At 44.2% G+C, this 12,891-nt stretch overlaps 1 long non-coding RNA gene across 2 annotated transcripts; it reads left to right on the forward strand.

The window, feature by feature from the left end:
• Window positions 1–297: 297 nt before the first annotated feature.
• Window positions 298–6,404, forward strand: LOC119153856. Of its 2 annotated transcripts, none has more exons than XR_005106245.1 (3): window positions 298–508; window positions 1,507–1,642; window positions 6,231–6,404. It is a non-coding gene; the product is annotated as an uncharacterized LOC119153856 (long non-coding RNA). The 2 variants fall into 2 exon arrangements; XR_005106244.1 differs by lacking the exon at window positions 6,231–6,404 and adding an exon at window positions 1,985–2,590.
• The last annotated feature ends 6,487 nt before the right edge of the window (window positions 6,405–12,891 follow it).

The raw sequence follows: 12,891 nt of genomic DNA on the forward strand, positions 1-12,891 counted from the left end.
GGATTTATCAAGATGAGAACCTTACATTACTCTGAGACATTACCTCTACTAATCGTACTTGAACGTTATAAATATATATGTAACGTGTATGTAATGATTGATTTCATAGTTCCCCCCACACATTGGAAACATCATTAATGTGAAGCTATAGACAGGAGTTAGTCCAAATTAAAGGCAGGAAATTCCAAGGTATTGTTCTTATGGAAACGGTGACAGCTGAATTATATGGGCTTGTTAAGGAACTAAAGATAACCCCATTCAGAGTAGATAAAAAACATTATGTATGAGCAAGGAAACTGAATTACAATTGCAGTGGGAGCCGTAAGTCTGAGTATCTTGACTGTTGTGTGCAGTAAATGGAAACTCCACCATGCTGTTATATTAATTTGGTGTTTTTTCTTTAGGGAAAAATCTTGAAATTCTTTGCCTTAAAACTCCAGTGGAAGTAATGGAGAGATTTAAAACCAGAAGGGTTCAGATACGGGGATTCAATGCCCAGTTCATATAGGTAAGACGAACTTCCACGTTGATGGTTTCTTCTGTCATGGTTTGGTGGTGGGTGTAACTGTGGGGAGCAGCCTGAGTCGTCCTCAGGCTCACTGGGAGGAGACTGCCTGACTTGTAAGCAAATACTGGAATTCATTTCTTGCTGATCACAGCCTCTTCCTCTGGGACAAAAACCATGGCCAGGATCCTGGAGGATAAAAGCCATCTGACAACATCCATGGCACACCTCAAGGGCCCAGTACTCCTACCCACCACAGCGTGTGTCTGCTCACAGACAGGGGCACTCACAGGCTGCGTACAGCTTCCCAGCAGCTCTCGGGATGACCACCGGGATGAAGGACCCAACGTATCTGGCTGCCATCAGCCACGCTGCACCCTTGCAGCTGCCAGGCAGTTGGCTTGGCAGAGGATCTTGGGGGAGCACTTTTGTCTGAGGAAAGCATCCTCAGTAGACTTCACTATTACCTTCATTTGGGGACCACTGAAAGAGGCAACAGGTTTTGGTACCTGCTGCCCCTGCTGAGTGCCCATCCTGAGGGAGCATCCTGGCAGCTGCTAACCCCTGCTCCAGGCAGGCAAAGGGAAGGAACACCTCTGCCAGCAGATTTGGGAGGGGATGGTCTCCTTTTAGCATCAAGTCAGAATTTTACAGTATGAAAACCTGATAAAAAATGTATTTCAGCTGGTCATTGTCCATCCAGGATTTGAAACCTGGCATCAGTGCACTGACAGCACTTTTGAGACCCAGGGCAGTAGCCAGTGAGCCAGGCTTCCCCCTGGGATGGGGCTGGGCTCGGGCTCTGCCTCAGCTCTGGCAGTAAATGATGGCTGGGCTTTCCAGGGTGGCTATGGGAGAAGGTTTTTTGTAATTTTCTTTCAATACCCCTACTAGCCACTAGTTTCCCTACTTTGACGCAGTAATCAGTTCAAGTTTTGTTGCCATAACGTTACGCACCTGGAATTTGAGACTTTGGTTCTGCTTTGCTTTGTTTTCATCAGGCTTGCTTGAAATACCATATTTAAATGAGAAAAACAGCAACGCTGTAGAAATCTCAGCTGTGGACTGTGAGGCCGTAACTGTGTACAGAGTTTGGCATGAGGCACTGGGACTACCTGAGATCGTTAATTGCCACCGGTAAATATCAAATAGCAGTATGCGTAGAGAAGGTGAGTGCGGAGGACAGAAAGTGGTTTTACCCTATGCTGTAGTATGATTCATGCTTTTAAGATCAAGATTAAAAGTCTCTGTTAGGTTCCAGACTATGATTTTATTTTCATTTACATCAAAGGATTTAAGAGCCTTCAAACCCCAGCATTTTTAAAAATAACTTAAAACATACTGTCTGGCAATGTGAGTCCCAGTTAGTGCAGAAGCCAGGCTCTCCTCATATAAAGCAAATAACTGAAAAATCAGAATTAAAGAAATACCTTACCCTTTAATTTAACTCTGACAGCTTGTATTGTATTTTTGTTTCAGGAAAAAGACTTTATGAAACGTGGGCTCTTGTAGCCAGGACATAGCCCTGGGTGGTAAGCCTACAATCAGCAAAAACCATGCACCATAAAAGCTTGTGCAAAGATTCAGCCTTGATTTGAATTTTGGGGCTTGTTTGTATTTCAAACGCAAAGCTACTGAATTGCATCTTGAAAACCATATTCCAGTGCAAGTTTTGAGAAAACACAGCCCAGGTTTGATCAAAAGGTTCTCAAGTCTGCAAATTTTTGACAAACCTGATGAATGTTTACAGTTTCTAAGTAAACCCCAAACCAAGTGCATTTGCATGGGCTGGCATCTTGCTATGGAGATTTTTATTTCCGCTCCCCACCCCCACCCCCATCCCCCACCGGTTCTTGCCAAAGCCTCTTCCATGTCCTGGAATTGGGCTTTCAAAGTAGGCATTCTAATAATTTTATTTATAAATGCGCCAGCAGGCACAAAAAAAAATAAATATCTACACGCAAATGTAATATTTAGCTGTATTTGTAAAATGCCAAATAAAAAGCAATTTTGTATTTTGGTTTAATTTAATGTCCCTTCGTGTGGATCAGACTGCACAGCGTTGGCTTGTCCAAACCGCTAAGATAATCCTTACTGCATACAGAAATATATTTTAATTACAGGGCAATAAATATTGTGCCTTTTTGCTTTATGCATTTTTTTATCAGCAGACAAAAGCTGACATTTATTTTACTGATAGCCCTATATTTCCCCTCCTGCTACCACCACAGCAGAATTTCCCTTGCCCAAGGAAATTGAGAGGATCAGAGCACATCTGATGTTCCATTAATTTAAAACGGCTGCCAGGACTTGCATATTGTAGCAGCTTTAAAGTGATTGAATTTGGATTATTTCAAACTCTGGAAAGTCCTGCCTCGCCTGACAGAGGCATATCAAGTGACAAAATAAAATACAACCCCACGACGAGATTATCTATGTGTACACATACCCCTTCCTCACACACAGCCTTACAACAGGCAGATCAGAAGCAATGGGAAGAACAACCCTAATATTATTTTTTTCCCCTTTTTTTGGTAGCAGGCCCCTTTTTGAAGCTGTAGCCCAGCTAAGTGGAGACACCTGGTGTTTGTTGCAGCAAATTCACTAAAAACACGTGAAAGGGGCAGGGGAGAGCAGGGGCGCCCTGAGCGCTTGGTCACATGCGGCCAAAAAATTCCTCTGCCCCCTGCCTGCCGCCTTCCCCCCGTGCTCCCCTGAGCTGTAGCACTGCCCCGAACACAGAGGGGCTGTCACCCATCTGAGGGGGGGGGGAGAAATTCACCCTGTCAGGTGCTAAAGGCCAGTGCTAACCTTGGGGTAGTAACTGCCCTGTAAATGCTGAGTGAGTAGCTTGTGTAACGTAGTTCCGAAAGCTGAAAAACTCTACACACGGCCAAAGGAGTATTAAAGTTTCACTACAAAAGAAATATTGTGGCTGCCAAGGCCTGATTACTCATAAAATCCGCAGCATTATCACCATCCATCACCGCTGTTCTTTTAATGACCAAACTAAAAAGAGAGACATCGAAGTTGGGGCGGCGGTGTCGTCGTCGTTTTTCGAGAGCAAAGTTCCCTAAATATAGGACAAATACTAGAGCTCGACATATTTTTTGACCAGAAAAATTGAAAAATCATTTGAATGAATCACAAAACATATGTTATGTTTTGCTGTAAAAGCCATGAAGTTTATGCAGTGCTCTATTATGGTGACTGCTTGGCTTTTCATGCATTCCTAAATTACCATGTAATCTAAAACCTTGTTTTCAGCTGCTCTATATTGGAAAGTCCCTTGCAATAATCAGGATGATTACAGGCTAGTGTGGAGAACAAAACTTGTTTGTATTATTGCAAATAAAAATGTAGTTTATCAGAAATTTTACCTTTCAAGGGAAAAATAAAAATAATAATAATAATAAACTTTCTCTTTTTCCCTTGCTGGAAATATTTGAAGCATGGAATTAATTTTGGCCACTCTACGGCTTAAAAACACATGGATAGTTGGTGTAAAAATATGTTTCTTTCCTGTAGGGACTTGACTCTAATTGGTGTGCCAAAACTATCTCACAGAGATTTCATTGTCTTATCTACTTACATCATCTTAATGCGATTTTATTTTACTTTGTCAAAGTCATATTAATGTAAATGTGTTCTTGATAGCAAACAGAGTTCTTTTTTATGCTAAACAGGATTCAGCTGACTCTAATAAAACAGCTTGCAATCCATTAGACTATAACTGTAATATAGTTATTTTGTTTCCCAAATAAAGACTGTGTCAGAAAGCTGTATAAGGATTTTTGTCTTGTTTTTCCACAATAATTGCTTGGGTGGGGTTACATTCTGATCTTTAAATGAATAGTATCGCTTGGAACAAACACTTCATATATCTTTTATCTTCCCCTTGCAATACAGTTCTGAGTTTTCTTTGAAAATGCAAAGCTACTTTTCCAGATAAGTCATCAAAATGTTTCCAAAGTATTTTAACTGCCAGATTAACTATATCTTGAATACAAAGATAGATGGTTTACATTCTTTATGCAGAAATCCTGCCAATGCATAGCAACTAGCAACAAATTAATTTCTTTTGCAACAGTGAGAAGGAAAAAAAAAAAGAAAAAAAAAAAAAGAAAACCCTGCTTTGCTATGCAAAGCTCAAAAAGGTAAATAGATATTTAAAAAGAAAATAAGGTTACTTGTTCCGAAAGGGTAATCTGTAAGCAAAGAACAGAGGATTAAACATACATTTGCTCTCTTTACAGAATCTGCATTCTAACCTTCTCTTAATGTATTCAGCTAATTAAGGACTGCAGTGACCTTGTGGCAGATTTTGAAATCTAGGAATTTCTTTTTTTTATTATTTTTATTTCTTTTAATGCTGCCTCCCCCACAGAGCTTAATACAATCTGTTTCAGGTCAAAGTCTGTTTATGTCAGCAATGTTCATACTACACAACTAAAATGTTTTAATGCATTTATCAACTGGAAAATATTGCAAACATTTCATTTCCTTTGATACAGACACAAAAAACCCTCTGCCTTCATTGCAAATTCTTGTTCGTATGAATCACTCTGAGTAATATTTGCTTTAACTTTCGTGTGGTTCTACAAACAGCCTTTATATGGCTGGACTTCAAAGCTGGTAGAAATAAAGGTTAGAAATGTGATAGGAGTAATCTATTATTAGGCATGAAACGTTAAACCACTTTTAGTTATAAGCCTTAAAACCTGAATAATCTGGGTTTTTAACTTGCTGCATATTTATTGTGTTTTCAGTTATTTAAGTCATTTAGCATGGAGGGACTGTTTTGAACAGAAATATTTTCCATGGGAATACGAACCACAATTGGGTTTAATTTTTCCTAATATTTAATTTAGAAAAACTGCAATATTATAACGGATGTCTTGTATGTCGAAGTTGAAATGCTCTGCTCAGTGTTTCTTGCAGTGTAAAATTAATCTCTTAGCAGCACGCTGACCCGAAAGGCAGGTTTTAGTGACACAGGATGGGGTGAAGGGAGGGGGGTGGGAAGGGAAGATAAAATCTCGTTCTTCGAATAGCAGGGAGGAAAAAAACAAAAAATAATGTTGAGGAATACCACAGCCCGCCATTGACATCAAATGACAAAAAACCAACCCAAATGTGCGTGTGTGAGAAGTTCCTTGGACTGAAACACCCCACGGTTCCCGCCTGGCTGCCCCGGTGCCAGGGATGCTGGTTGTTAGCTCTGCCCAGGGGCACTGTGCGGGACGGGGCGCATTGTGCCCACATGCTGCCGCCTGTGCCCCTTCCCTCCCCTTGGGGTATTCCTGGGGTATTCCCGGCGCAAAGAACACTCCGATGGTCCGAGAGCAGCCAGATGCTGCGAGGGATTGTGATGGGTTTGGGGGATCCAAACTGTTCAGCTGATGGAGGGATAGGAACGACTTCTCGCGTTGGTTAACGTTTTGTTCTTGGTTAAGTTTGGGTACTAATACACTAGATTAAAAATAAGCCCGACAGCCGAAAACATGTAACAGCTCAAGCCAAACAGGTCAGCCAGAAATAAACCATTGCCTGAAATTCCAGAACTGTAAATCCTCGTAAGCCTGGGAAAGCACAGGGGTACAGTCTGGACCCGATCCTGGTCCCACCAGCACCGGTGGGAATTTTGGCACTGATGACACAAGAGAACCTTGTTTCCTTTTTCTGTTGGTTTCAAGCCTAACAATTATTTTTTTTTTCTCCTTAGATCCCGCTGTGCCAAGTTACTACGGCCGCTGCCCCATGCAGGGCGGGATGGGCTCCCCACAGAGGCACAGTGGGCTCAGCACTGCCACGTGCCCCCAGCCCCTCCTGGGACATCGGCTGCCTCGGGTCACATTGCCAGAGACTCCTCGGGGCGTCTGGAAAACAAACCCAAAACACCAGGGTGGGTAATGCCCAGATTCGGAGTGTACATGGGGAGGGCGGTGCCTGCAGGCTGCCCTGCTCTCCCATCGGTGTCACTGGGGGGGGGGCGGCGGGTGTTTGAGGAATTTGGTGGCTTTGCTCACAGCAGCCTGGGCGATGGTCCCAGGACAGGCACAGGGGCAGAGCTCAGGGTCCCGCCTCGGCTGGGTCTGAAGGAGGGAGGGATCTTGGGACCTTTAGACGGATGGCAAAGTCACCCATGCGTGAAAACTGGAGAAACCAGGCGAGTCCCCTGTGGCGTGGTGCTGGGAATGGCTCACTCAGCAGCAACTTACCCATCAGGGAGTGGAAAACTCTGGCTGGCTATTTATACTTATGTCAGCGGAACAAAGGGGACACACCTACCCATCTCATTGTACGAAAAAGGCATCAACAACACTGTAGTCTCCACCTTTCCTTCTCCAGTGCTTCTCTAGCACCCCTGGTCCTGAGCCAGCCTGGTTTAATAGGTTACCCTGCAAACACCGGGACTGCGGCACTGCGCAAGGCTGCACATTCACAGGGAGCGTATGTGCACAAAGCCGTAACGGCTGCAGACCAAGGAGAGGTAGCCCTGGCCAGCAACGGCAAGAGAAGTTAATATTGCTGGGGAAGGTGGAAACATAATTGAAACCGTTTATGCCGGGTGCATGTGGGACTGAATGAGGCAATAGTTTCTGAGCAACAAATATCTGTAATTCACTTGTCCTGGTCTTACAGACTTTTAATTTGCTCTACAAATTTGGTTAGTTGGAGAACATGTAAACACCAAGAACTGTACAGGGCAATCCATTAAACATTAACTTATTGTAGACTTTGAAAAAAACACACCACCACTCTTATGATATTAAAAACATAAGGGGAAGGAGATGCCAGGCTAGTGAATGAAGCCAGCTGACTGCTGAGAAGAGGCTATGGTTTTGCTCCATAGCTTTGCCGTTTTCAGTAATCTGACTCACTGAGATATTTTTAGACACAGTAACAACTTCCATTGTTAAGTAATTTTTCATTTGAATTTTCCTCAAATTATGCTGTCCTCTTGGCCCCCAAATTCCTTTCTTCAGCGAGGCAGCGCTGCCCTCCACGCCCCGAGGAGGAAGGGGAGCCATGGAGAACCGATGATTCGGACCACATGGTGGAACAAGATAGATCTCAGCGTCAGGTTGGCAGGATATTTCCCTTTCTTCAAAGGTCTCCAAACCCAGCAAACTTTCCTTTGATACCTTTCCAAATGGATTTATCAGCATTGGGGCATACATTTGTTTAGATGGTTCCTGTAGGGTGGGACTTTCAAAAGAGCAGAAGAGTGCCAAGTGCTAAATTCTCACCAAGTTCTCCATAAAGATTTCCTTAGCTTCCTTTGAAAATCCTAGCTGTGCTCCCCATCACTCTGCACATCCCTACTGGAAAGGTGCCCATGGTACCCTCACAATGTGGGCACAAGGGATACAGGAAAGATTGTGACATTTCAAAAAACAGGCAGAGGAAGAACTGGCTGTAGACAGGGGAAATGCATGAAAATGTGGAGGTTCAGGAGGAAACAAAGAGGGAAACAGAGACCAAATTCCCTAGATCCATTATCTTTTTTTTTTTTTTTTTTTTAATTCTCCCTCTCTGTTTACTATTTCTCTCAGGTTTTCCCCAACACGTCTTAGTTAAAAAACAGGCGAGCGTACGCTGTGTATTGAGAGCGTGGGCAGAACTTGGGCCCCACAGTCAATTACTGCTCATGCTCTGGGTTTGGGATGCATTGGAAGGGATGTAGATGACCCAATGGCACCAGGCATCAGTCTGGTCCTTCTCTGGGCTCCTGAAGAAAAACCAGAGGCTGCTGCCTGAGGAGAGAGGCCATAGGGAAGTTAGAGGTTTGGCAACCGGTCATCTTATGTACTTTTCATAAAGCAGTAGCTAAGGCCTCACTCATATTAATGCACTAGCTCAGAAGTAAGCAAGAGATCTATAGGGAGCTGTGTAGAAACATTCGGGCTAGTAGCTACCGAATAACAAATGCACTGATGGCCAAGCAAGGACTGCCAGAGCTATTTGTTCTCCCACCCTGGGGAAAGGGCCTGATGAGGGCTGTTTGGAAAGGATGTCAGAGAAGGAATTTTTATTTTATGAGTAAGGAGATACAGAGGCTATTTCTGATCTGTTATAGGTGCATTAATGATTTGTGAGCTACGGGAGGGTTTGTGCATCCTCTGGGGTTTTTTTTTGCAGACCGAGAAGATCCTTCCAAGTTCCTTAATACCATATTTGTAGTCACGTACCTGACTGGGTTTTTTTAATGTTAAGTACCTAGAGATTGCTGAGAGCCACGTGTCTTAAATCTAGTTTCTCCTTACTGCCTCTTGGTTTCCAGATAGAATTTAAGATGTTGATTTTGCCCCCAAACCCCCACAGCTTAGTCTTGGCAAGGAAAAGCAGTTCTGTTAAGGTTGGTCTTACATCACAATCTAAGCAAGCTGAGCACACCCTTTCTCATCCCACGTGGATCAAGGATTAGATGTCAGCTCCTTAATTCAATGAGGTCAGGCATAGACCTGCTGCTGCAGCAGCTGTGCATGGTGCTTCTGAGGAGGGCAAGGGCAGCGGGGTGCTGGGGCAGGGAGCGCGAGGGGCCCTTGGGTCTGTGTCACTCGCAGAGAGCTGAGGGGCAGCGGGGAGAGAGCCTGGAAGGAGCTCCTGGAGAGACTCCCCAGTTTGTCACTGGGGTGTTGGACAGGGGTTGCATCTGCCCTGGGAGGTCCTCGGGTCTCAGCACAAGAATTGGATTTTGAAAGGAGCTTGGTGAGGTGCTCCTGACTGTAAGCTTTGGGAAATCAGAGTTTCCCTTTGATTTATTTCAAACATTCAGCTACCAAGAATAAGATAGGGACCTTTCTTATGTGTTTTGGAGATCTAATAAAACATACAAGTCTGCAAAAGTCTTTTGCCTTGCACAGTCAAATCAGCATTGCAAATCTATCTGAACGTGGCGCTCCGGGATCAGCCTCCAGATGACATGTAACGCATTTGTGGTTTGATGGTCTTCACTCAAAATGCTGGCTAAAATATTTTTATCTTTAGATTTATTTTTAGAGTTTATGGTTGAAAGATTTCAGCTCTGGGCAGCCCTTCCCATGGCTTTTAGCAGCGACACTTGCAGTTGTGTTTCACGTAATTAAACAGCCAACAATACTTAATGAAGAAATAAATAACATCAATAAAGTAGTAAATAATTATATGCAGGCAAACACCAAAGACATTATCCATCAGGCAACAGCTGTGAGCATTAGTTTTGATTAATCAATAATGTTGTACAATAGGAGCAGGAATGCTGGCCAGGCCTCTGGGGGAATCACCTACGCTTTTCTAAGCAGCAAGCTTTGTGATTTTAAGCAGAACTTTCAGCAGAATTCTTAATTAAATGTAACAGCCAGGAGCTCCTCCATCAGCAAATGCCCCGCTTCTCATAGCAGACCGAGCAGCAGGAGTTTAACCAAGACCAGTTTAAGGGCTCCTCTGTCATTCAGAAGGTTTGTTGGTACGTCTGTGCCAGGGGGATGCTAATGGGGTACCACATCCATCAGCAAAGGCATTGTCTGGCTGAGGGTGCTTCAGCAGCGTTTAGGTAAAACCCCCGGCCAGGGGCCAGTGGTGCCTGGCTTGCACTGCCTGGTAGGAAGGAGCCAGCGCTTTTTGGCTCTGCCTCTGGAAAAGCAGCAGTAGGGCACGCCTGCCGAGTGTGCGGCTGGTGCCTGCAGGGCCTGATCCCAGTGCAGGCGGCTATCGGAGCAAGTGCCTGTTCTGTATTTTGTTTCAAAACATAAATACGGCTGAAACCTCATGCACGTGCTGCAACTCCTCTGGAACCCAGCAGAGAAGACTTGTTTGTCTTTAGCCATACCTCCTGGATGGAGGAGCCTTAACAAAGCTTTCAGGAGAAATGGATCTCCTCCTGCACTCATCCCTCTTCCCGAGCACTCCTGCCACCAGCCCATTGATTTCTGCGGTGCCACCACCACCCTCTCAAGCAGCAGCCCTGAATTGTGCTGAGAAGTTCCTCTCCAATCAGTCAACCAGACTGTGTGCTTCTTCCTTTTTTTATTATTTTTTTCCTTTCTTTAATGTATAAAGAGCTTAAAAGAATGCAAACCTTTCAGAAAGACTGATCGTGGTGCTAGATCCCAGCCTAGATAAGAGGCACAAGGTTTTATAGCACTTACCCCATTAAAAGAGAAAGAGGAGAGGGACGGGAAAGGTTTCTGGCACGTCAGGGACAGGTTTCCAGAATCTGTGCTCACACTGGGATGGCTTGTTCCTCATGAAACCAATTGCTAACTTCCCAGTGTCTGAATAAATGACAGCACCACATCGCTCCCACTGTAACCCCGACACTGGTGGTGCCTCTCCACCAGCAGACGGGAACACAGGGAGGAAGAGGAGAGTGAAGCAAAGGGCTGTAGCTTGGCTTGAAAGACGTGAACAAAACAGACGCGCAGACCTACATCTGAAGGGTTATTTTAATTCTGTGCGATGGCAGATGCACGTAGGAATTTTGCAAGCATGAGGCACATGGGTTCACTGAGCTAGAAATGGCAACGCTTGGGAGAAGTACGGACAGGGAAAGCCCTCAGCTCTTGTTTGAGAAATGGAGGTTTGCAGAAGGCAATGGAGAAAACATCTGCACTGCTTAACAACCCAAACACTTCCCAGGATCAGTCTTGGAGCCTTTTTTCCCAAACCCTATCAGAGGGAGGACCAGGAACAGAAATCTTCTTGTGTGATAATTGCTGATAGCGCAACAAAACCCAAAGGGTTTCTTTACCCGCTTCTCAACATGCAGGCACTAATAAACTTCTGTGATAACATTAATATTCCTGATAGTCTCTGTGGGCTCCTTCTCCCAAACGTGAATCTCATTATCATCTGCGAACCTGAAGTAAATTTGCAGGCATTTAAAGGTGTAGCCTGTAAATTGTGACATCGCTGCCTGTTCACAGCCCCTCATACGACCCAGTCCCAAAGCACCGCAGCTGGGCAGGGTAGTGCTGACTGCGCTCCAGGGGTCTGGCACGGCAAATAGGTGTTGCCAAACCTAAGTGAATCCGGTCGGTTCGGTCGCGGGTAAATGAAACCAAGCGAAAGCAAGTGAAAAGTGCTCATGGTTCCTCTTCAAGATCAGAAGATATGATTATGGGTCTCCTCCTTCACCTGTGAAGTTTATTGGGCTGGCTTATCCCAGCACCGTGCAAGGCCCACGTTGGGTTAATCATCCCCCGTGCTAGCAGTTGCGCATCCAGAGGCACGGGGTACGCACACACACATTTCTGTATATGGACACTAAGGCTGATGAGGATAAATCAAACATGTTTCCTGCAAAACAAAATCTCAGTTGCCTGTTTTTAAAAAATTAATATAGTGTAGGTAACCTATAAAACTCATGGCTTTTCCTTTCCTTAGAAGATGGGAAAGCATATCAATAAGCCAAAGGTAAGGGCAAGGTTTGGGGGGTTTTTTTATGAGTTCTTGGTCAAACTCTTTCCCAGAGTACCCCGCTGGCTTCAGGGACAGTATTTATGGCAGGTATTAATTTGTTCAGTGAGATAAACTAAAAAAATACAGAGAAAGAATAAACTTTTGGTAAGACATGAATCTCTCTCCAGAAAAGCAGCATCTAAGTAATATTGACGTGACTTCAAAATAAATCCTTATTCTAGGCCTAGTTATAAAGTACCTTAAATGACATTTTTTTCTTAACTGGAAGAAGGTTTCTGCAGACCTTTTTTCCCAAGCAGACAATTTTTGGCATCTTGTGCACTGCATCAGATAAGACAAGTGGATGACATTCAGGTATTTCTCTGCAGTCCTGTTATTCCTGCTTTGTTTTATTGAGATGAAGCTCTGTATTTCCAGACCCAGGAAGGGCAGATCTCAGCAGGCCGCCTCCTTTCTCGCTGTCCAGAGCCTGCAGTTCCCATGACTCTGCTCAGAACGAGTTTTCTCTTAGGTTACTGTTTTCTGGTTATTTTTGTACGGGGTGGAAGCTATCCCCCCCAGTTCCTCAGTGCCAGGCAGCCCGCTCTTGCCTCACCCTTGGCAGCCAACCCTAGGGTGGCCATCGTGGATCTAACTGTCCTCTGATTTCACCAAAATTCAGGAGTCAGGAGTGAGATATTTTTAAAGGCTTGCAATTTTCAGAGCCCTTTTTATTGCAAAGCTAGGTAAAGCACCTCTCAATATCATTATTCAAATGTGGCATATGCTTTGCTGTGAATTTTCAGTAGAACTCTTTCCAGTGATTTCCAAAATAAATGAGACTTTGCATAGTACTTTTTCCGTATTTAACGTTGCCTTCCCGGCGCTGCAGCCAAAGCTTCCTTTTAAAGGCATGTGCATGAGATTATGCAATCATAGTATTCCGGATACCCAGAGCAATTAAAATAAATCAGGCTAGGTATAATGAAGATGAGCCAAAG

Source organism: Falco rusticolus, chromosome 9 (assembly GCF_015220075.1).
Source record: "Falco rusticolus isolate bFalRus1 chromosome 9, bFalRus1.pri, whole genome shotgun sequence".
In the NCBI taxonomy this organism is placed as follows: Eukaryota; Metazoa; Chordata; class Aves; order Falconiformes; family Falconidae; genus Falco; species Falco rusticolus.